Genomic DNA, 18,753 nt, shown 5'->3' with positions numbered 1-18,753 from the left:
GATGATATGTTTTAGAAAATAAGATTATTATTACATTTTTGGTTTTGCTGTGGGGGTCTCCGAGTCCTGCATTCTTACTGTAGGCACCTGATTGTGTACCACCAAGTTAGAGAAGGAGACGGTAAAGAATCGCCACACAGGAAAAAATATAAATTGCTCAATTTCGCGCACCAAACATAGAAAATGCAACAGAAATCCAAGAGGTCTTTTTGCCAATGCTTGCTTGGAATTATAATGCTGTATGTACTGTGTGCTGTAGACTCTCCTGCGCTACGGCCGCGCTGATATCTCGTTACCGCCAGATGGCGCGCTCGAGTCAAAACCCCGCAGTGTAATTTATTATGCTCCCTTGAATCTACCTGAATCAGGTTGATTTTGGCAAAATTGTAGGGCGGAGAAGATTATTTTTTTTCTAGGAGGAGCTAAAACTCCCAAAGAGAGAAGTCATGCCCCAAGAAAGACATCAGACTCTGAAGATTCCCGAGTGGATCTGTTTGTGGAAAGCAGGTTATAATCTCGCTGAAGAAACACTCCTGACGATGAGTTTTTAGTTCAGTCAGCTGCGTCTTTCCAAAGCCGAAGGAACACCTATATCCGAAACCTTTGCATTGCCTTTAAACGTCTGGATATATAGACCAGTATCATATTCTCATCTCCTGACTGCAGGTAAGGCGACTTCAGAAAAAAAGATAGGAATGCGGTGAGAGTGTTGCAAAAATAAATCTTGCCTTTTGGATTGAGTGTGTAAAGCAGAGCTTTTGTCAGTTCGTCAAAAGATTAAGTGTATATCTTTATTTTCGAAAACATGTTTAGTTATTTAAATCATAAGCTGTCCCTCATTATATCTGATATGCAGTCTGTATGTTCCTAATTTTTCCAGTGATTTTTACGCAATTAAAACAAAATCAACTAACACGCCAACAAACAGTGGCATCTAAGAATCTGTTTCTCTTAATAAATAAAATGTTTCATACTGACAGTGATATATCTAAATGTTATATTTAAATGTCTACTGCAGTATAGTATTGCAAATCATACTTGTGTTGTATATTTAAAGCAACTAAATGGACCCCCTCCCCCGCCAAAAAAAACTCTCCCAAACACATAGTAAAATAAGAAAATAACATGCTACAAAAATGAAATGTTTAAGGAATCGCGTGTGGTTTTCCTCTTGAGTTTCAGGCGTTTGCACACGAGGAAAGTTCGGCGCTCCGATTCTTCTTAATTAAAATGCTGAGTAACGGGGGGCAGCTGTATCAGCGCTCAAGTGGTCAAATCCGGTGCCCCCAACGGGTGCTGCAGACAGACTTACGTTCTTCTGGGTTCCCGTGTGGTTTCGGCCTTGCATTGCTCTGTCTGCCACTAAGATGCGGAGCCGTTTTCGCTGCGCTCTTTCTCCACTGAGCACAAACTTCGGGGAAGTCCTGTTAAAGAGACACTGGCAGGGAGAACAAGCACATTCTTGCAGCGCTCTTCTGAAGTCTTGCTGCCTTTTGAACTACTGCTAAGGGTGGGATATCAATCCGCTTTTCCACCTCGATGAGCCGGTAGCTCCTGTATTTGATCTCTTTTATGTCTCAGGCAGAAAGAGCGACGCTGGAGATTAAAAAAAAAACAAAAGCGCACCATCAAAAAGTTGACTGTTGTACTGATATCTAAAATAAGAGAACCCCTGCCAAAAATTTGTAAAATGTCCACCGATTTTACAAGGTTTGAACAGACTGCTTTCTAAGATACAGAATTTAAATTTAAAGCGGATTCACGTCCACCTACTGTATATCGTTTTCTCCGAATAAGATATGCGTAGAAACCCGTCAGGTTTCTTATCCTTTGCTCTTGCATTTATATAGATGGGCATTTTTATCACAGCAGTGTCCACTCGTGATTTTAAACCTACAGCTTGAGTTAAGGGTAAAGCACGCTAAGAACTACTCCCCTGCTATTATATAAATGACTTATACATATATGCCACTAAGAGATATGTCTAAGTATTCTTGGTGAAACTTTTATAAAAGGGGGGAATTTTTACTAACTCAGTTAAGTCAGGTTAATGTTCAACTCAATAGGCTGGGTTTCGCAGGTGTAGCTCGTGAAGCAGGGAACAGATCTGAGATATTTGTTTAAGACAGTAGCCACCCTCCCCTCATAACACTTCAGTTGTTGTCTGTTGTGTGGCAAATGTGAACGTGTAATTTTCTCATCCATTGTGAAAGATCACATTGTGTGCACGCTGTCTCAGAGCCCCGCAGAGGTGTCCTGAAAAAAACGATCTGAAACGCTCATCCCACTGACTTTACTTTTCTTTTTTTGACTGCTAACTCTTTGACGGGATTCATAAAATCATATTATATTGTTTATATTATTTCGGGGACTATGAATGTAAGCTGTTCATTTTTTTCCACTGGAAATCTTGGGGTTCCTGTTAGAAAGTAGTTTGTCAGACCACATTGTCAAAATCTCACTTTGGACTGTAGTGGGTTATCTGCCTGAAAATTGTTGAATAAAAATAAGACAATATTAGACAAGGATGATAAGGACATAAACTGCAGTATGTTAGCACTCGTGCAAATTTCACAAATGGTAATAAAATAGCCAGAGAATAACCTCATGTGGTTTGTGTCATTGCTTTGTATTTAGATTGAAGCATCATTCTAAAGGAAACAATGGATGAGTGACAAAGCAATTTCCTTTGCTATAAGAAAAGTGTTTTAAAGTTCTCCTAAAAAGAGGATGGGCTTCCATATATTTTCTTTAAGAGCACTGTGAGTGGAGCTTGCTTCTTATATTATAAGAGAACATGAATATTATAAATGTTGGAAACAATAACTTTTTGTTAGCTAGGGGGATTTAATTGACGTTGGACCTTGTGAGTATTGCTGATGTGGAAAATAGGTAATCCTGGATAGCTTTGATTTGATTTGGGTATTAATGTATGGAGGAAACAGAACATACAGTAACTCTAATGAATTTACTCAAATGCTTTAAATGAGATATCAAACAAAATCATGGAAAAAGTTAATGAAAATAAAGCCCAAAAGTCTCTTGAATAACTTTCAGTACAAAATGTGACACCGTCTGCACAAATACATTTCACAGTATCGGACATGATGTCCCCGTGCATTTGATACAATCCTAGAAGTGATGATGCTTAGACCTGATCAGCCCTGGATGGAGTGCTTTGGGGGTATGCTGCAAGTCCTGTGCACGTGCGTGCAATGAAGGAGAGAAGGATGGCCAATCACAGATGTCCCGTTTCATGGCATGGGCAAGCTGTGTGATTCAGGTCAGGAGAAAAAGCCAACCATGGCAAGACCTCAGTTGCGGTCATAAAGTTGTGCCATTGTGCCATTCTGTGGTCTTGCATTGCCCTACTCCAAAGCTAACAACTGTGGCTTAGCTTGCAGGAACTACAAAACTGTTGGCTGAAGAACGTCATCAGTGTTTCACTGAGCAGTAAAATCAGTCTCAATATGGATCACAGGCTTTCTTGTGTCAAAGGAGATTCCTTTTCACATCACACCGCTTGAAGTCGGCAGCAGAGAGCATAACTCACACTGCAACGTCTCCACCAGGACGTTGTCTTCTATCAGGTTTGCCAAGGGCAAAGCCGTATTCAACGCTGAGTTAGACACTCATCTAATACTCATCTGCCACTTCAGATGTTCCCTGGCCTATAGAAGTTGGTGATTGCGTCTCCCTGATGTCGGTTTTACCTCTGAATGGCCTCAGAGCATGCAAATCATTTTCAAGTGCGAGGTGAGCCACAGTCATTCTTGCTGCTGAGTGAGGTTTTTTTGTCAAATCCGCTGCAAACTGATTTACACAGATGGAGTAGAATAATGGACCAGTGTGGTGACCTTTTTTCTTCCAGGATATGGCCTGTCTCTCACTGTGCCAGTTTCCTTGGTTTTCTGATTGTCGAAGCCGAAACTCATTCTCCAGGCAGCATCTCTCATGTACAGGCTACCTTCAATCACTCAAACAGAAAAAGGAAACAGATAGCAAACAGAAAACCTTCATTATTGAAGAGAGGCATGGTTATATCATTTGATTTTCTTGCATTGATAAAAACCATGTCTTTATGAGTGGTTTATCACATAGATTTTAATTCATTTTGGACAATTTTAATACACATCAAATACCAAACACCAAGCATCTATTTTTTAATGAAATCATGTGCTCAGTATTTTCTTATCCCCAGGAACAATCTTATTTAAAAATTCAACACATCTATCTGCTCACCATTTTAAAATTTAGATAATTTATGCATATGCCTATTGAGCTACTGAGGCAAAACATTTTCATTGTGTGTTAGTATAGTTAATACATCATCATGGAGATTTTTTCCCTTATATTAAAAAAAACAATAACATTTTGAAGGATTTTTAATAAGTTTCAGATGCCTCGCTTCTGGCTGAAAAGAGAACTGAAAGGAAACAAAATGAAACAAGCCTGACACCAGACTCTGAGAAAATTCTTGAAGTTGCCTTTACTTTTTAGCTGAATTAAACTATAATTGCAGTACAAAGAGCTAATTTGGAGACTGCAGGGGATATAGCCTTCCTTGGTCTTCAGCTTTTGGAGCTTAGCTTGTCAGGTTTAAAAATGATCGATAATTACAGAGGATTAGACTTCAAGGCTCTGCGACCAAGAGTACGGGCTGTTTAACTGCACAGTCAGCCTACAGGTAGCCTGGAAGTTAGACTCTGTAATGCAGAAATACCTAAAGTGCACAAACACTGTTTTCTAACCCTTCAAGGAAAAACTGTCTTCTTTTCTTGCGTTTGTTGAGTAGTGAAGCATTGAGAGAAATGGGTAGCACAAATACTTAAGGTTTGTAAGCTTTCTACGTTCTGGAGCCAGTGAAAAAACTCTGACTGATCTACCTTTGGATTTAGATAAAATATCAAAAAGTAAAACGCACTTGCTGCAATCTGAATTAACGCGGCAGGGTAATATCGAAAAGGTTGTGTCTGGTAATCAATGAATAAAAGAGCTAGAATTTGTAAGCAGCTCTGTGTACATTGCATAGTCTGTAAAGACTTTATACAGAGATGTGGACAAATGCCTGCTATTCTCAGAAAAGAGTGTGGCCTACATGCAGGTGTTGCTGGAAAAGAAAAACATGTAAAGAGTCTTCCTAGACAGCGTGCTATGTAGAACGTGAACCCAAGTCTTTTAAATTTCAGCTCATGTGCAATACTGCCATGCCAGAAGAGCTGTGGATACGTGCTTTAGACAGCATTACTATTACATGTGGATGCTGAACAAGTCGTGATGGATTATGGCAAAGGCTCAAAACACTGGAGGAAGCTATACAGCTGTCTTCAGCACAGCATCACATGAGGACATGCGGTTATGATTAAAATACCATTTATTGAGCAGAGATTCTCCTGTATTTTGCCCCATAAAAAAAAAAAGATTTTCTCTGTTTCTGGAAGAAACTCACTGAGCTGCACGAGCGCTGTAGAATATGACAAACCACAAACTCTCTGAGGCATGGGGATCTGATCCTAAGGAGCTGATGAAAGACCCAACCTTGCCGAAACAGTCTGAAAGGTAGACAGATTATTAACAGTCAAAGATAAATCACATTTTCAAGGTGGGACAAGTTTTGTGCTTCTTTTTTTTCTGTGGTTTTTTCACATGCTTAGAAAATGAAGCCGGCTGGGACTGCATAATTAAAGTAATCAAGAGATAAAGAGAGAGGCAGCTTTTTAGTGCTTTGAATGGGAAAAGCAGATTTTACACTTCATAACCCATTCCTGTTCAGCTGAAGTACTGTTTACTGATTTTATTGTGCTGTAAGTGTTGGACAGATCTTTTCAGATCTCTGAGTAATTTTTAATGCAGTGCTCTGCTCTGTAGACAAAACCTCCCTTTTCAGGCCCCAGAAAACATTTTGCAATTGCTTTGGTTGCAAACATTTATTCTAAAAAAAGTCCCTGTCCCTTGAAATCATGCTCATGCTAATTTGATATTTTTTTTAGGCACAGTTTGGTGTTTTTCCAGAAGTACACAGCACAGATTCCTTATTCTGCCGCAAAACCACCTCCTGGGTGATAATGCAGCACTGAAGTGAAGAAGCCCTCTATAAATATTGGCAAAGCATTAATTTGACAACAGAGTCCAAATGTGGAGTGTCCACAGAGCAGCATGTACTAGGTGTAGTCTCTTCAAATCAAACCACACAAAGATAAAGAAGCAATTATTTCTCTTATTTTTCAGTGCTCTCTTTTTTAAAGTTCCTGTGAATCCTGTTTGATCCTGTTTGAACATAACCTCTGCTCTCATTAAGCTGTAGAGGAACAAACTATTAGCACATCCGTTTCTTCAGTTTCACCAGTGTGATTGTTAGTGTAGTTCTAGGTTTTGTGTTTGTGGTTGTGTAAAAGTTAGAGCTATCCAATGACAGAGGAAGAATGTCTTTAGTATTTCTGAGTTGGAAAGTGGGTGATTTTTGGCCACAAAATACTAGCAATTTAGATGTCATTGGTCTGACTATAAATTTTTGAATCTCATTGACTTCTCCTTGTTATCCTAAAAATCTCGACTGCAGCTCTTTTTGTTTTTTGGTTGAGCACGGTGTCCCTTTGAGGTGGCTTGGATAAAGAGCGGTATTGATATTTGGTTTCTTTTGCTGACTGAGATCAGTTCAGGATGATTTTGATTGATTTTATGGAATGAGGACTTGACATGCAAGATTTTATCTGCCTTATTAATTTCAGAAACAAATCGTGGTGTATGCTCTGCCCAGTGGTGGTTGACAGCTAATATTTTCCACTAGTGACAACAGTCATAAGCCCCACCTTTTCAAGAATGCTAGAAATCAGAACATGGGTGCCATTGTTATCCCTGATCTGAGAGACAATCTGGAGAAGCACTTCTTACTTTAGAATTCCTCCTACAGTTCCTACACATTTCCTCACAGTCAGGCGTGGGCATAATATACAGTATAAAGACAGTATAAAGAAAATCTGATTTACCCTTCCTACGAAGTACACTGGTACACTTCTACATTGGAATGCCAATATAATGCCTTCCCCAAAGATAAAAAGATAAAAGCTGAGTGTTTTACATGACATTTGATGGGAGAAGAAGTGTGTCTTTTATTCCTACATGATTAGCTGCTAAAGAAAGATAAGCGAAGATAGTAGCTCTGTTATGTTACCCTTTGGTAACATGTAGTAAGTATCCAGTGCAGTGGAGCCTTTCATTTTAACAGACTATGATGTGGTGTTTGGATGGAAAGGGGTGACATTGGCACTTTTTGTGTTGACGAGTCCTGCGACTGTTTGTCCAGGCCTGTTTCTGACCTGGACCGAACAAGAAACAGTGAATTTCAAACAGGCTTTCAGATCTGGAAGGGAGCAATTTGGCTGTCAACGGTGTGCAAACTCCATTACAATATTCAATTTAACTGTCATTAGAAATAAAACAGCGAAAAATCCCTTGAAGGGCTTTTATGGTACATTTCTTTGGTTATTAGTTAATTTGTGAAGCAATTTCCCAACCTAGCAGAAAGTAATTATCATTAGAGACAATAAAAATGTATTTCAAATGCTTAATGTCTAGACAGATACCTCTTTTATTTTCCAATAACATTGCAGGGCATTAAAATGGAAAGACTCCAGTCTTTCTGTAGCTTGGACTGAAAGCAACAAAACTTCAAAGAGAGTACAGTTTCCCCAGAGAGGAAGGGTTCTACACATGTTGCCTTGTTATCCTACAGTCGGGGTGAATTAACATCCAGGAGTCTTCTAGTGCCATTCCTTGTCAGCACCTGAATTATGTAGTTGACCTGCAAAATGCTGAAGAAACATTTCCCATTTTCAAGCAGGGCTGACACACAAACACACACACACAAAGTGTAAACGTGTAACTGTTTGGCAGAACGTACTCCTTTTTTTACGTAGTATAGAAATTTTTCATTTTTCCCTCATCCCATCCATCCATTTTCTAACCACTTTATCCAAGAAAGGATCCCAGCAAGCAATGTGCTCAAGGCAATGTCACCTTGGACGTGATGCCAGTCTATTGCAAGGTACACACAGACGCAAACACACACACGCGGAGAACATACCAACAACACACAATTAGCACCTCAGGAAGTGAATGCTGGGCCCCAGTTCTCTCTAAGACAGAAATGCTAACCACTGCGTCATCATGCTGCCTATTTAGATTTCTGAAGCTGACAAAAAATATTTGTTCAGAGCTTTTGCTATGAAGGGGGGGGGGAGGGAGGGGGCTTTCCAAAATCCCCTGCAGAGTCTATTGTTATCATTTCAGGAGTTGTTCTTTTATTTCGCTGCTGCAGCGAAACAGAGGAGCCCTTGGTGCTTGTGCAACAAGTCAGAGAATAGAAAACACTGAGATAAGGAGCTGAGCAAATGTTTTGTGATCTTGGCTCTGCGGAGGCAATGATATAACAGTGCAGACAGCTGCCAGGTTATGATGCAGTACAGTGTGTGAATTAATAATAGCTAATCTAGACTTTAAAGCCATGCCACACATCATTGGCTGTCACTTTGCAATTGATTCAGACTCAGCAAATGCCTAATTTCTTAAAGAGTGAGTGATGTCTAACGCACCATTTTCATTCATCAGAGCTAAACTTCCGGCAGGACGTCTAATGCATTCGGCTTGATTTGTAACTCGTTTGCATTGTTTACTTAATGCCTAATTCATGAGTTTTTCACGTATAGTATTACTTGTCATTTCTTGAACAACAGCAGTAGAGAGGTTTCATTTTTTCCCCATATTGTTCTAGTGTCATGAAAGTGTTTGCTAAGCAGAGTTCCAAGAATTAAGATGAATAATAAATTGCACTTTTGTTAAGATCAGGTTTTCTAAGTTTGTTTTTAATTCAGTGACATTTTGTCCTGTGTAATTTGTTTTTAATCCTACATAGTCCCACATTGGTTGCAAAGGAATCCATGTTAGATTTTGACTACCTTTTTTGCCGTTTGAAAATGCCTTCGTCCAGTTTTGATTTGATGATGTTAAGTGTTTTTTTTAAATCTTTGGAAAAAATAATAATTTTTTGAAAATCATGCATCCTCTTGGACACCGAGCTAGTGTGGTACCTCAGACCAATTTCCTTTTGCCTCTGTGTTTAATTCACGAGAGCAGATACTTAGTATATTGATAAGATTTACTGCCTGCAGTAAAGGCCTGGATTTCAATCAAGTCTTACAAGTTTACCTGCTTCAGGATTTAGCACAGACTGATATATATATATAGTGTCCGAAACTAAAAATGGGAATGCGTACATACCCCTTTTTTCAGATAGGGACTGTAGAAAGGGGTTGCTTTTAATTCTCTGGAGTTACAGTACTGGGCACCAGGGTGTGATTTGGAAACTGTAATTTATAAAACTTAAACTGGAAAATGAGAGTGCAAAATAATGAAAGTGCAAGTGAATGGAGTAAGGAAATAATGCAAGTGCTTATTGGTTTGACCAAATACAAACAATGACACATTTCTAGAACTGGAGTAATCTTTGCTGTTTTTAATGTTAGAAATTTAAACCGGTAAACTAATTCTTATAGAAACAAAGTAATCAGTTTTCTCAAAACAATATGATTTTATATGTATTCATACACGAAAATAATTAATATACCATAAAAAGATATTATCTTTTTCTTTCTGGTTAATTAGTTACGTAATTAAAATATGGTCTTTATTTTGTCTAGGAAGTATGATAATTTACAGAACCCTTTCAACTAAATGTGACATTTCTAAACCCTAAAGCAGTTAAACACCCATTTCCTTCCAATTTCCTTACCAAGTGATAAGTAAATTTTATTATTATTGATTTAATTGAAACTTGATAATGTAGGATTAAAAATAAGAAGAACAAAATTAAACACAAAAACGTTCTGTAATTGCATTTGGGAACATTCACTGGATATACAGCACACAAATCCTGATTAGAGCTAAAAGTAATCAGATCTTTTCCTTAATCCGTCCCCAAGGAATAGATATTTCATTCTTGTTAATGATAACGATAATGATACTCTGTGTGTTTATCTTAGATTATGTGGTCGTTATAAGATTAATAACCCGAGGCAGCGAGTCTGCGGTTGACTTTCAAATAAGACGTGTCTGAACAGTGCGCATCTGCAGAGGTGTCAGAAATAAATCTCCTCTTCAAACATACCGTAGCGCATTCCAGACTTCAGAGCCAGGATTCTGTGTAAAGAGACTGGCTGGAATATGATGAAAGTGTATGGGCGTGTGTGTTCGTTTAGCCTGATAATGAGGGTGAGGCTCACGGGCACAGTAATTTGGAAGTCTCTTTACTTCCTGCAAGAAGGTTTAATTTTTTTATTTTAAAATAAGCGCCGAGGGGTTCTTGCAAACAAACTCTTTTCTGTTGGACTGGTTGCGGTTCGTCTCTGGAAGGATTTGTACAATTAACGTTATTTACATTAAGGCGGCAGGTTTCTTTGTGGTGTTGCTGGGTCTATAATTGGCAAGAACCTGAATTGATCGCTTGGTTTTTCCTTTCACAAGATTAGCTCTCTTGTTATAGTACTCTGCAATGTTAATATTTTGATTTTTTCTTTTTGCATCGTGCAAACTAAATATAAAAAAATAATCACAGTTTTCAAACTGCAGAAAATAAGCATTTAAAGAAGCATTTGCTCAGAAAAAAAATGTTTTATTTTTCACTTTAAACATCCACTTTAGTCTCCCTGCAGTGTAACAATGTGAATTCAGTTAATAGTGCTATCAATGTAACAAAATAAATGTCAAAAGTGACAGGATCTCCCCATGCAGATGACCACTGGCCACAAAAAAGCCAAACACTTTCTACATGATCAATGACTGTAGGGTTTTATTCTTTTGGGATTCAGACTAACAGTTGTACATTTCTGATACAATTATCTCTGTAAATTAAAGGTGTATTTTCTCAGCAGCCATATCACCCTACAGCTCACAACTGGCAACCCCCTGAAGCTAAGCAGGTGTGAGCCTGGCCAGTCCCAGAATTGGAGACCTACTGGGAAAAACTAAGGTTGCTGCTGAAAGAGGTGTTAGTGGGGCCAGTAGGGAGCGCTCACCCTGCGGTGAGGGGACACTATACTGTAATAAGGTCCTTCACATGAGACTTTAAACTGAGGTCCTTACTATCTGTGGTCATTTAAAATCTCAGGGCATTTCTAGATAAGAGTAGGGGTGTTACCCAGGTGTCCTGTCCAAGTTTTCCGTTGGCCTTTACCACTCATGGCCTCCTAATAATCCCACTCTCTGAATTGGCTTCATTACTCCGCTCTCCTTCCCACTGATAAGTAGTGTATGGTGAGCAGACTGGCGTATCATCCAGGTGGGGGCTGGAAATTGGTGGTGGTGGAGGAAAGCCCCCATTACCTTTAAAGCACTTTGAGTGGAGTGTCCAGTAAGTTATGAATATTAGATTCTGAAATGGGCAAAAATAATTAACTAATTTTTGGAAGCACATAAATTGATCAAGTGAAGTGGGGAAGGGGGACACCTCTGCTGAAAACCGTTCTTTCATAAAGTTGTCCATAACACTGTCAGTCTTGACCTCTTTCCAAAATGAAATCATGCATCTTGAGATTCCTTTCAGAAGGGTAGTTCATGCTACCCTTTTTATTGTTGTAAATGTACACACACTCACCTCTTGACCTCTGCTGTGCTTGTTTCTTTAATGCAAAGCAGCCCAGCTGAGTCCAAAAGCCTGTCTTCATCCAAGACTGATGAATGCTTTATAATCCTCACTTCCACGGTGGTACTGTTACAGGTGTGATTCAAGGCGCAGTGAGAGTGACAGCACACCAAGGCAAGCACTCCCTTCAGCTTGTTGCCTCTTGCATTTTCTGCAATTATCTGTCTGAGAAAATTGGTAGAAAATAATAATTGAAGAATGTCTCAGCATCATACAGCACAATACAGTAGTGACTGTGCTTGTGTGTGAATGAATACTAGACACATGCAGAGAGACACAAACGAGAAAGATGTACTGCAGGCAGACACAGTCCAAAGTGTGTGAGATGCTACAACACCCTTATAACTCTTTCCTCCGAGGTGAGACATTTATAATAATGTCATTGTAGCCCACCTCATTAATTCAGCAAGGGAAGTTCGTATGGAATGAAATTCGTGTCAGTACTCAATAATATTGTTCTAAAACTGTAATAAACTATTTACTGCTCCCTTACTGTGCAGTTGCCTTGGGGAATTGAATTTGTAAATCATGTTTACAGGCTATGTTGTTGGATATAATGTGGTTTTGTTTTAATTAGTTTGTTATACTGTAATATAGCAATGTGCCCCCAAACACAGCCATAAAACAAAAACCATCCAATTCTAAAATAACATTTTTATATAAACTTTGAACAGAACAACAAAGCAAGAAGACTTACACAACATTTTCATTTTCCTTTGTGTGATTTTATTCTATTACAGAAAATGGAGAGTTGGATCGTTATTGTTTTGATCACTCTCCTGATTTGGACTGTCCAATTGTTTTGAGACTTGGCTCTCAGGCAGTGACTCACATATTAAATGTCTCTTCCGTCCCCTCAGATATGCCCACCACAAGTGCCATTCCTCATTGGCACACTGTGAGCTCGCTGGTCCCTGACAGGAGAGCTAGTTGCAATTGAAGGAGCTATACGTCTCTTACAAAATTCACTGTTGGAAAGCTGCCATGTCACACAGGAGCTCATTTAATACTCTACCAGTGACACAAGTTCCAGCTCACCACTAGAGAGCCCAGGTCTAAACTGGCTGTATATCAATGAACATCTGGGCAGACAGCAATCAGCAATGAGAATTCAGAACTAAGAGTGAAAGAGGAATTAATTCCAGAACTGTGTGTACACATGAGTGTATGATATAAAAGGCCTTTTTCATAAGTGTGTATTCCACATTTATTGATTTTGAAATGGACAGGCTGTGCAACGCCTGTAAGTCAAAACTGTAGAATACATTATTTGAATAGTGTTGCCCAAATTAACACTAACAATTGAAACAAAGGAAAGGGAATTTCCAAATGGATGCATACTGTTGGTCTAACAGACAGATATAAGGTCAAGAATTAGTGCGTTTAGGTTGCTGTGAAGGCACACCTAGTTTTGTGTTGCAGATCCATAGTCAGGACAGACAAATTTCATAGACACAGTCATAAAGTAACAAAGGAATCCAAAGGCCACATCAAGTGAGCAATTTGAGTCTGTAGCCAGGAGTAGAGCACAAGGGAAATCCACAAGTGTTCCAAGCCGGTAGGATCACAGTACAGATCCAGGAGATGGGATCAAAATGAAGCAGAGTTGACAGTCCAAAGAGAATTGGGAAGCAAGGAATGCAAATCCAGAAAACTGAACTGAGGTACAGAGCAAACTCTATAAAAGTGACCTGAAGTAGCCTGACCCACCTGAGACATGAGTGGTCGTAAACTGCCCACAGGTGAAATAAGCTTCCTGGCTCTTATGTAACCATGGCAATAGGCTGATGGACAGGCGAGTAGAGGTGTGGCTGGCTGCTGTGGTAACACTTGCTTGCTCCGCAGTGCTCCAGCAGGGGCATGATGACTTTGTGGAGGAGCCTCCTCTCACCATCAGCACCACAGGTCTGCAAGCGCCCAAGAGGCCACAGGGGGTCCTGGCTGCTTCTGCCTTTGTCACAGTTGACTAGTGACACAACCCAGGCTCAACCTGCACTGATCCACTTTGGAGACCCCGAGAAGGCACACATTCGGCCATTGGTGCACCGTTTTTTCACTCACGTGTGCGATTTTTGTGGACAGGATTTCAAGTTCAATGAAAGTGGAAAGGTGACATCGCCCCTCTTGCAACGATGCTCACTCAGAACTCAACAAGTGGCGGAGATGAGAAACAGCGCCACTGTAATTGATGAACTGTATCATTTTCTTCTTTGGTGGACCAATAGGCGTCAGCTGAGGGGGATCGTTCCAGGGAAGGATTGCTGTTGGGATGGTTCAGTCGGAGCTCCGTGTGGCATATGGAGATCTCAAGGCCGGCTCTGGAGAGAGCTCCCAGCTGGCTTGGGAATGCCTGGGATTCCCCTAGGAGGAGCTGGAACTTTGTTGAGGAGAAAGAGGATGTCTAATCTCCCATACCAAAAATCCTGCCCTTGAGTTCCCCACTAGGACAAACAAAGTAAAATGGAAGTAAGATGGGGAAATAATGTAAATTCAGGAAATATGCAATACAAACATATACAAATACAAGTGACAGAAGGTTAAAGACTCCCTTCTCTTGGGCCGTAAGTCTGAACGTAAAAACAGTTCAGATCAGATTTCTGGCCATTACTTCCTCTCAAATACAAACCAGTTGAGTCAGAAATTGAGGCAACAGAATTCAAAGACTAATATAAATACTTTCTTGTTGCTTTCTTTTTTTTTCTATCTCTACAGTAACAGACCTGAGGGATAATCTTTTTCATAACCTTGCTATGATCCTAGTGCACCTCTGCAGTTTGCCCTGAAGAAATACCTAACGTATTTATTTTGTTGCCGTATATCTAGATAAAGAGATGAATGTCACACGCTTCCTTTGTCAAAAGAAAATAATTTATAGGAGCCCATCTTTGTACTTCTCAGTTTATTGTTATTGTATACTAGGGTATCACTTTTAACAGCATAATACCAAGAAATCATTATCTTCCTTGCTTTATGACTTCCTCATTGTAAAACAAAAATCCTTCTTAGTCACCTTTTTTGACTGATTAATCAGCATCCAATACCTATTTTTAATTAAATAGAAACAGAACTATTCTGTTCAGCTTCTATTCCCTGTGGTAAGTGTACTGGAGCAGTCAGAGTTTCAGAACATTTAAAACTAGATAAATATACATTTAATTCTCCTCTGAAAATAAAGCCCTGAAGGCACCACACATAATTATTATTTTTGTATAAAAATCAAGGGTGACCTTCAAAGTCTACTGTTTCTTGATAATAGAGTAGCATTTTTGTTTATTAGTTCATCTTTATTTGATGGTAGACTCGATTTGGGAGTCGTTTGCAATTCATTTATCTGTAGCTTTTATTTCTTAAACTTCTTTATTATATTTGACACCACTAATATACTGCTTGTATCAACATTGTGTGAGAGAGCTCGGTTTGAACAGATTAAGAAGAAAATGGAAGTGCCAGTGGCAGTCTTTCGCTTAGTGTGGTTTCTCTCTGGTCATGAGGACAGGCCTTCTGACTGACACCTGTCCGTTTGAAGTAGGCAGCGCCCTTTCAAAAACAGATCACATTGCTGCGGCTGCCACCCACAGTGCTGCAGGCTGCTCAGTTACTGCAGTTTTTTTTCCCTTGGCTTTTCAGATGCACATCAAACACTCCCCTGGTTCCCTGTAGGGCTGAAATGCCTAGCCTATATACAGTAGTTCAGTGCTCCCACTGAGGCACAGCCTGAACTCGTCAACACGAGTAGGACTTTTCAAACAAGCTGACATATCCTGGGGAGTACAGTAGGTGTCCCCTTTCTTACTCCTGGAGGGCCCGTTGCGTCTGCGGATTTTCTACCAAACTGGTCCTTTTAAGCTGAGAATGAGCTGATTGAGACTTTTAAGAGTAGCGTGGGAATGGAAATCTGTAGGCCCTTCAGCACCAGGACTGAGCATCCTTGCTGTTGACATTTTAAAATGAAAAATTCTTTGTCATTCACTTGGAAAAACTTATTTCCCTTTACATTCTATCATCTACAGAAGTGCATTTTCTCATAATTATGTGCTACCATAATCATCAGATACTGTAGGTCACTAAAGCATGTGTTTTTGTCTAACTGGCCATGGTCAGGGCTGTAGTGTGGTAGTTTTCACCTTATGTTTTCTGCTTTTGAAAAACGGCATGGTACTGCATTCCTGTATTTGTTGGGACACTTCATTGAATATTCTTCTGTTTTTATTTACTGCTCCAAATTCCATTGAAACAAAACAGGGTGAAAAAAGAACCTAATCAAATATTTCCGTCAGTTAGTTTGTGCATTTGGAGGACATCCCTACAATCTTCCCTCAATAAGGTGTATTACAAAAATATATGTTGTCTCTAATGAAATGTATTGTTCCATGTTTTCTGCATGACAGTGAACGCCCTTAAGTTATGACCTACTGACCCTGAGCCTGCTGAAAAGTGTCCTTCCTTTGAGTCTTGAGCAATTTAGGAAATATAGTGAGAAAATATAGTGTATGTATTTCTCTTTTGAGTCGCACTATCAGAGTCGTAATGTTCTATGCCATCTTTTTAAAGGTGCTAGTAGGACGGTTAGTAGACAGCCTGCGGATCTGCTATTCCACCCGACTGTCGTTTTTGCTCAGCAATATAGACTGTTTAGCAAAATCAAGTAGCTTCTGAGCCTTCATTATGCCTGTGCAAGAAGATTGAACATGAGTAATTTCTGGCTATTTACAGTTCCAGCCCATTGTGCTGTGCCAGTTCTGTTTTCAGCATTTATGAGGACTGGCACACATTAAGAGGGTTTGGATCCATACCAGCGATCAGTGCAGCATTCATGAGCACCCCATACTGTACCATATCTTGATTTGTTCCCCAGCTGTTTATATCTTTTGAAGAATGAAAAATCTGCGTGGGGGTTTTGGATTTATTATTTTGCTCCATTTCCACCGAAAAAGAGCAGATTTCCAAAGTTTTAGTATCATAGCTATTGTGCCTCTGATTCTAGTACACCCTGTTTGATTCATACTGTATGCTGACATACAGTATGTAGATTAGAAATGTGTTGAATTGATCTTTGTTTAGTAACTGTTCGTTACGGGAAGGTATTTATCAAGGATTTGATTGATTTTAGCAATTGCACGGAGAAATACAGTACATTAACCTGTCACTGAAATACGCATATACAGTAGTGACATTTGCTGAGGGCTACTGTGCATTTCTGAAGTGGCTTTTTACCTGGGGAAAGAGAGGAAGTCGGCACACCGTTTCACAAAATGGTCTCTTTCCAATTAAGGTGACGCCATTATTTATTCTTCAATGACAGAAATGTGAACACATTGTTATTACGCTTCTGGGCGGATTCCAAATAGTTAGTCTCCTGTAGGTAAAGAGAGGTGGAGCCGAGTCTTGGAATCATACCATATTGCCTTTTGCTACTGTCAAGGTGCTTGTTTTTAGAAGCATCATTAACTCTATTATCTCTTAAGTATGAGCGAAGCCTTTTCGTGGATTTAGGCTCTCTCATTTCTTTTCGTTTCTGTATCCGGGCTACAGTCGAGCTTGGCAGTCTGCTTGGTGTGGCGTGCTGCTCAGACACTTGTCACAACTAGTTTTTGTCGGAGCAGTCAGGGGAAAAAAAAATGCGAGCAAAATGTCTGGATTGTTGATACAGCCCTGACACAGTGTGAGTGGAGTTTTAATCTTTTCTTGTTGTAAGCGTCTCCTAGATTATATAAATAAAGACGTGTTTAATATACTTTAAACGGCTTGTGTAACAATACAACCATTGTGTTGTTAAGCAGAATATTAAGAAATACAATTATTAAGGCTTACAGTAATATTTTCGCACCGAGGGCTCCAAATAGCTATGTATATTTCTGCTGACTTTACTGCAATGGAATAGAAGTGTCTATAGAGGAAAAGAGTTAAAAGATGCAGGTTTGACATAAGGAAACCATTAAGTTACTAATGCATGAAACAGAATTTCAAATTGTATCGTGGGGATCCAGAGACCTGGGATTTTGAAAATAATGTTTTGATATAGATCATTCTCATTGTTAGAACATTTGTTCAAGGAGCCCACAGTTCGAAGAGAAGGGAGATTTGGTTGTCCCAGCAGTTTGACACAAAGTCTGAAGCGGATAAAAAAATATTACAGACTTAGGGGTTAATCGGTGTAATAGATATACAGACACAAGTGTGTACATGTCGAATCCAATATCGCAAAATGTTTCACAGACTCATGAACAATCCCTGACTGTTAATTGCATTTTCTGGTTATCAACCGGATCAGCAATTGCTGATCAGATCTGCAAAACTACTTCTAAACGTTTTCACCCTTCTTCTGGCTTTTTCTCTTTCTGTATTGTAATGTAGTGTATTGTCTCACAGTTTTGTTAGGTGCCTTGGGGCAACCTTGTTGTGAAAGGCGCTATATAAACATAAATTGAATTGAACCCTACAGTAGAAAGAAGCAGCCTTTTTGAAACCACAAAACGATGCTGGCTTCTGGTTTATTCTATTGGCATTCTAGGATAGTAGAGTTCTTGCAGTGCAGCACTACTTACTCAAAGTATACTGCTTGCGGTGTCTTAATTGAGATCAAGCGGAGGCCTTGAGCAGCATGGTGGGACATTGGTTAACAGTGCTGCCTTGCAGAGCAGTTGCAGAGCAGAACTGGGTTCAGTTCCAAACCTGGGGTACTATCTAGTGGAGTTTTTATGTTCTTCCCTTGTTCGTGTGTTCCTCCCGTAGTCCAGAGCCATACTGGTAGGTTAATTCGCTTCTGGGAAAACTGCCCCTAATGGGAGTATGCATGTCTGTGTACCCTTCAATGGACTGATGTCCAGTTCAGGGTTCCTTATACCCATTGCTTGCTGGGAAAGGCTCCAACCCCCCACAGCCCTATTTTGGATTAAGCTGCTAGAAAATGGATTGATGGAGGACGTGATGTTCTGTATTCGATCTCATCTCATTTCTTATTTTTATTTATACACACACTCCATCATTCCTTTCCGCTGGACCAGCAGAGAGAGAGAGAGCACAAGGCAGCCGGTACAGGGACGTGTGCACTCTGCCTG

At 39.7% G+C, this 18,753-nt stretch overlaps 1 protein-coding gene across 2 annotated transcripts in view; it reads left to right on the top strand.

Moving 5' to 3' along the window:
- The first annotated feature begins 417 nt into the window (after nt 1-417).
- edar (ectodysplasin A receptor) overlaps nt 418-18,753 on the top strand; it is a 48,035-nt gene continuing 29,699 nt past the window's right edge. The window contains exon 1 of one of the 2 annotated variants that reach the window (XM_088609173.1): nt 418-666. The gene's annotated coding sequence lies outside the window, so the exon portion shown is untranslated. Of the gene's footprint in view, nt 667-17,067; nt 17,358-18,753 lie in introns of those variants that run through there. The other variant, XM_088609184.1, reaches the window with a different exon arrangement.

This window comes from Lepisosteus platostomus, chromosome 2 (genome assembly GCF_059453375.1).
Source record: "Lepisosteus platostomus isolate fLepPlt1 chromosome 2, fLepPlt1.hap1, whole genome shotgun sequence".
Lineage (NCBI taxonomy): Eukaryota > Metazoa > Chordata > Actinopteri > Semionotiformes > Lepisosteidae > Lepisosteus > Lepisosteus platostomus.
The sequence above is the reverse complement of the archived record's forward strand: the minus strand, read 5'-3'. Positions and strand labels throughout refer to the sequence as shown.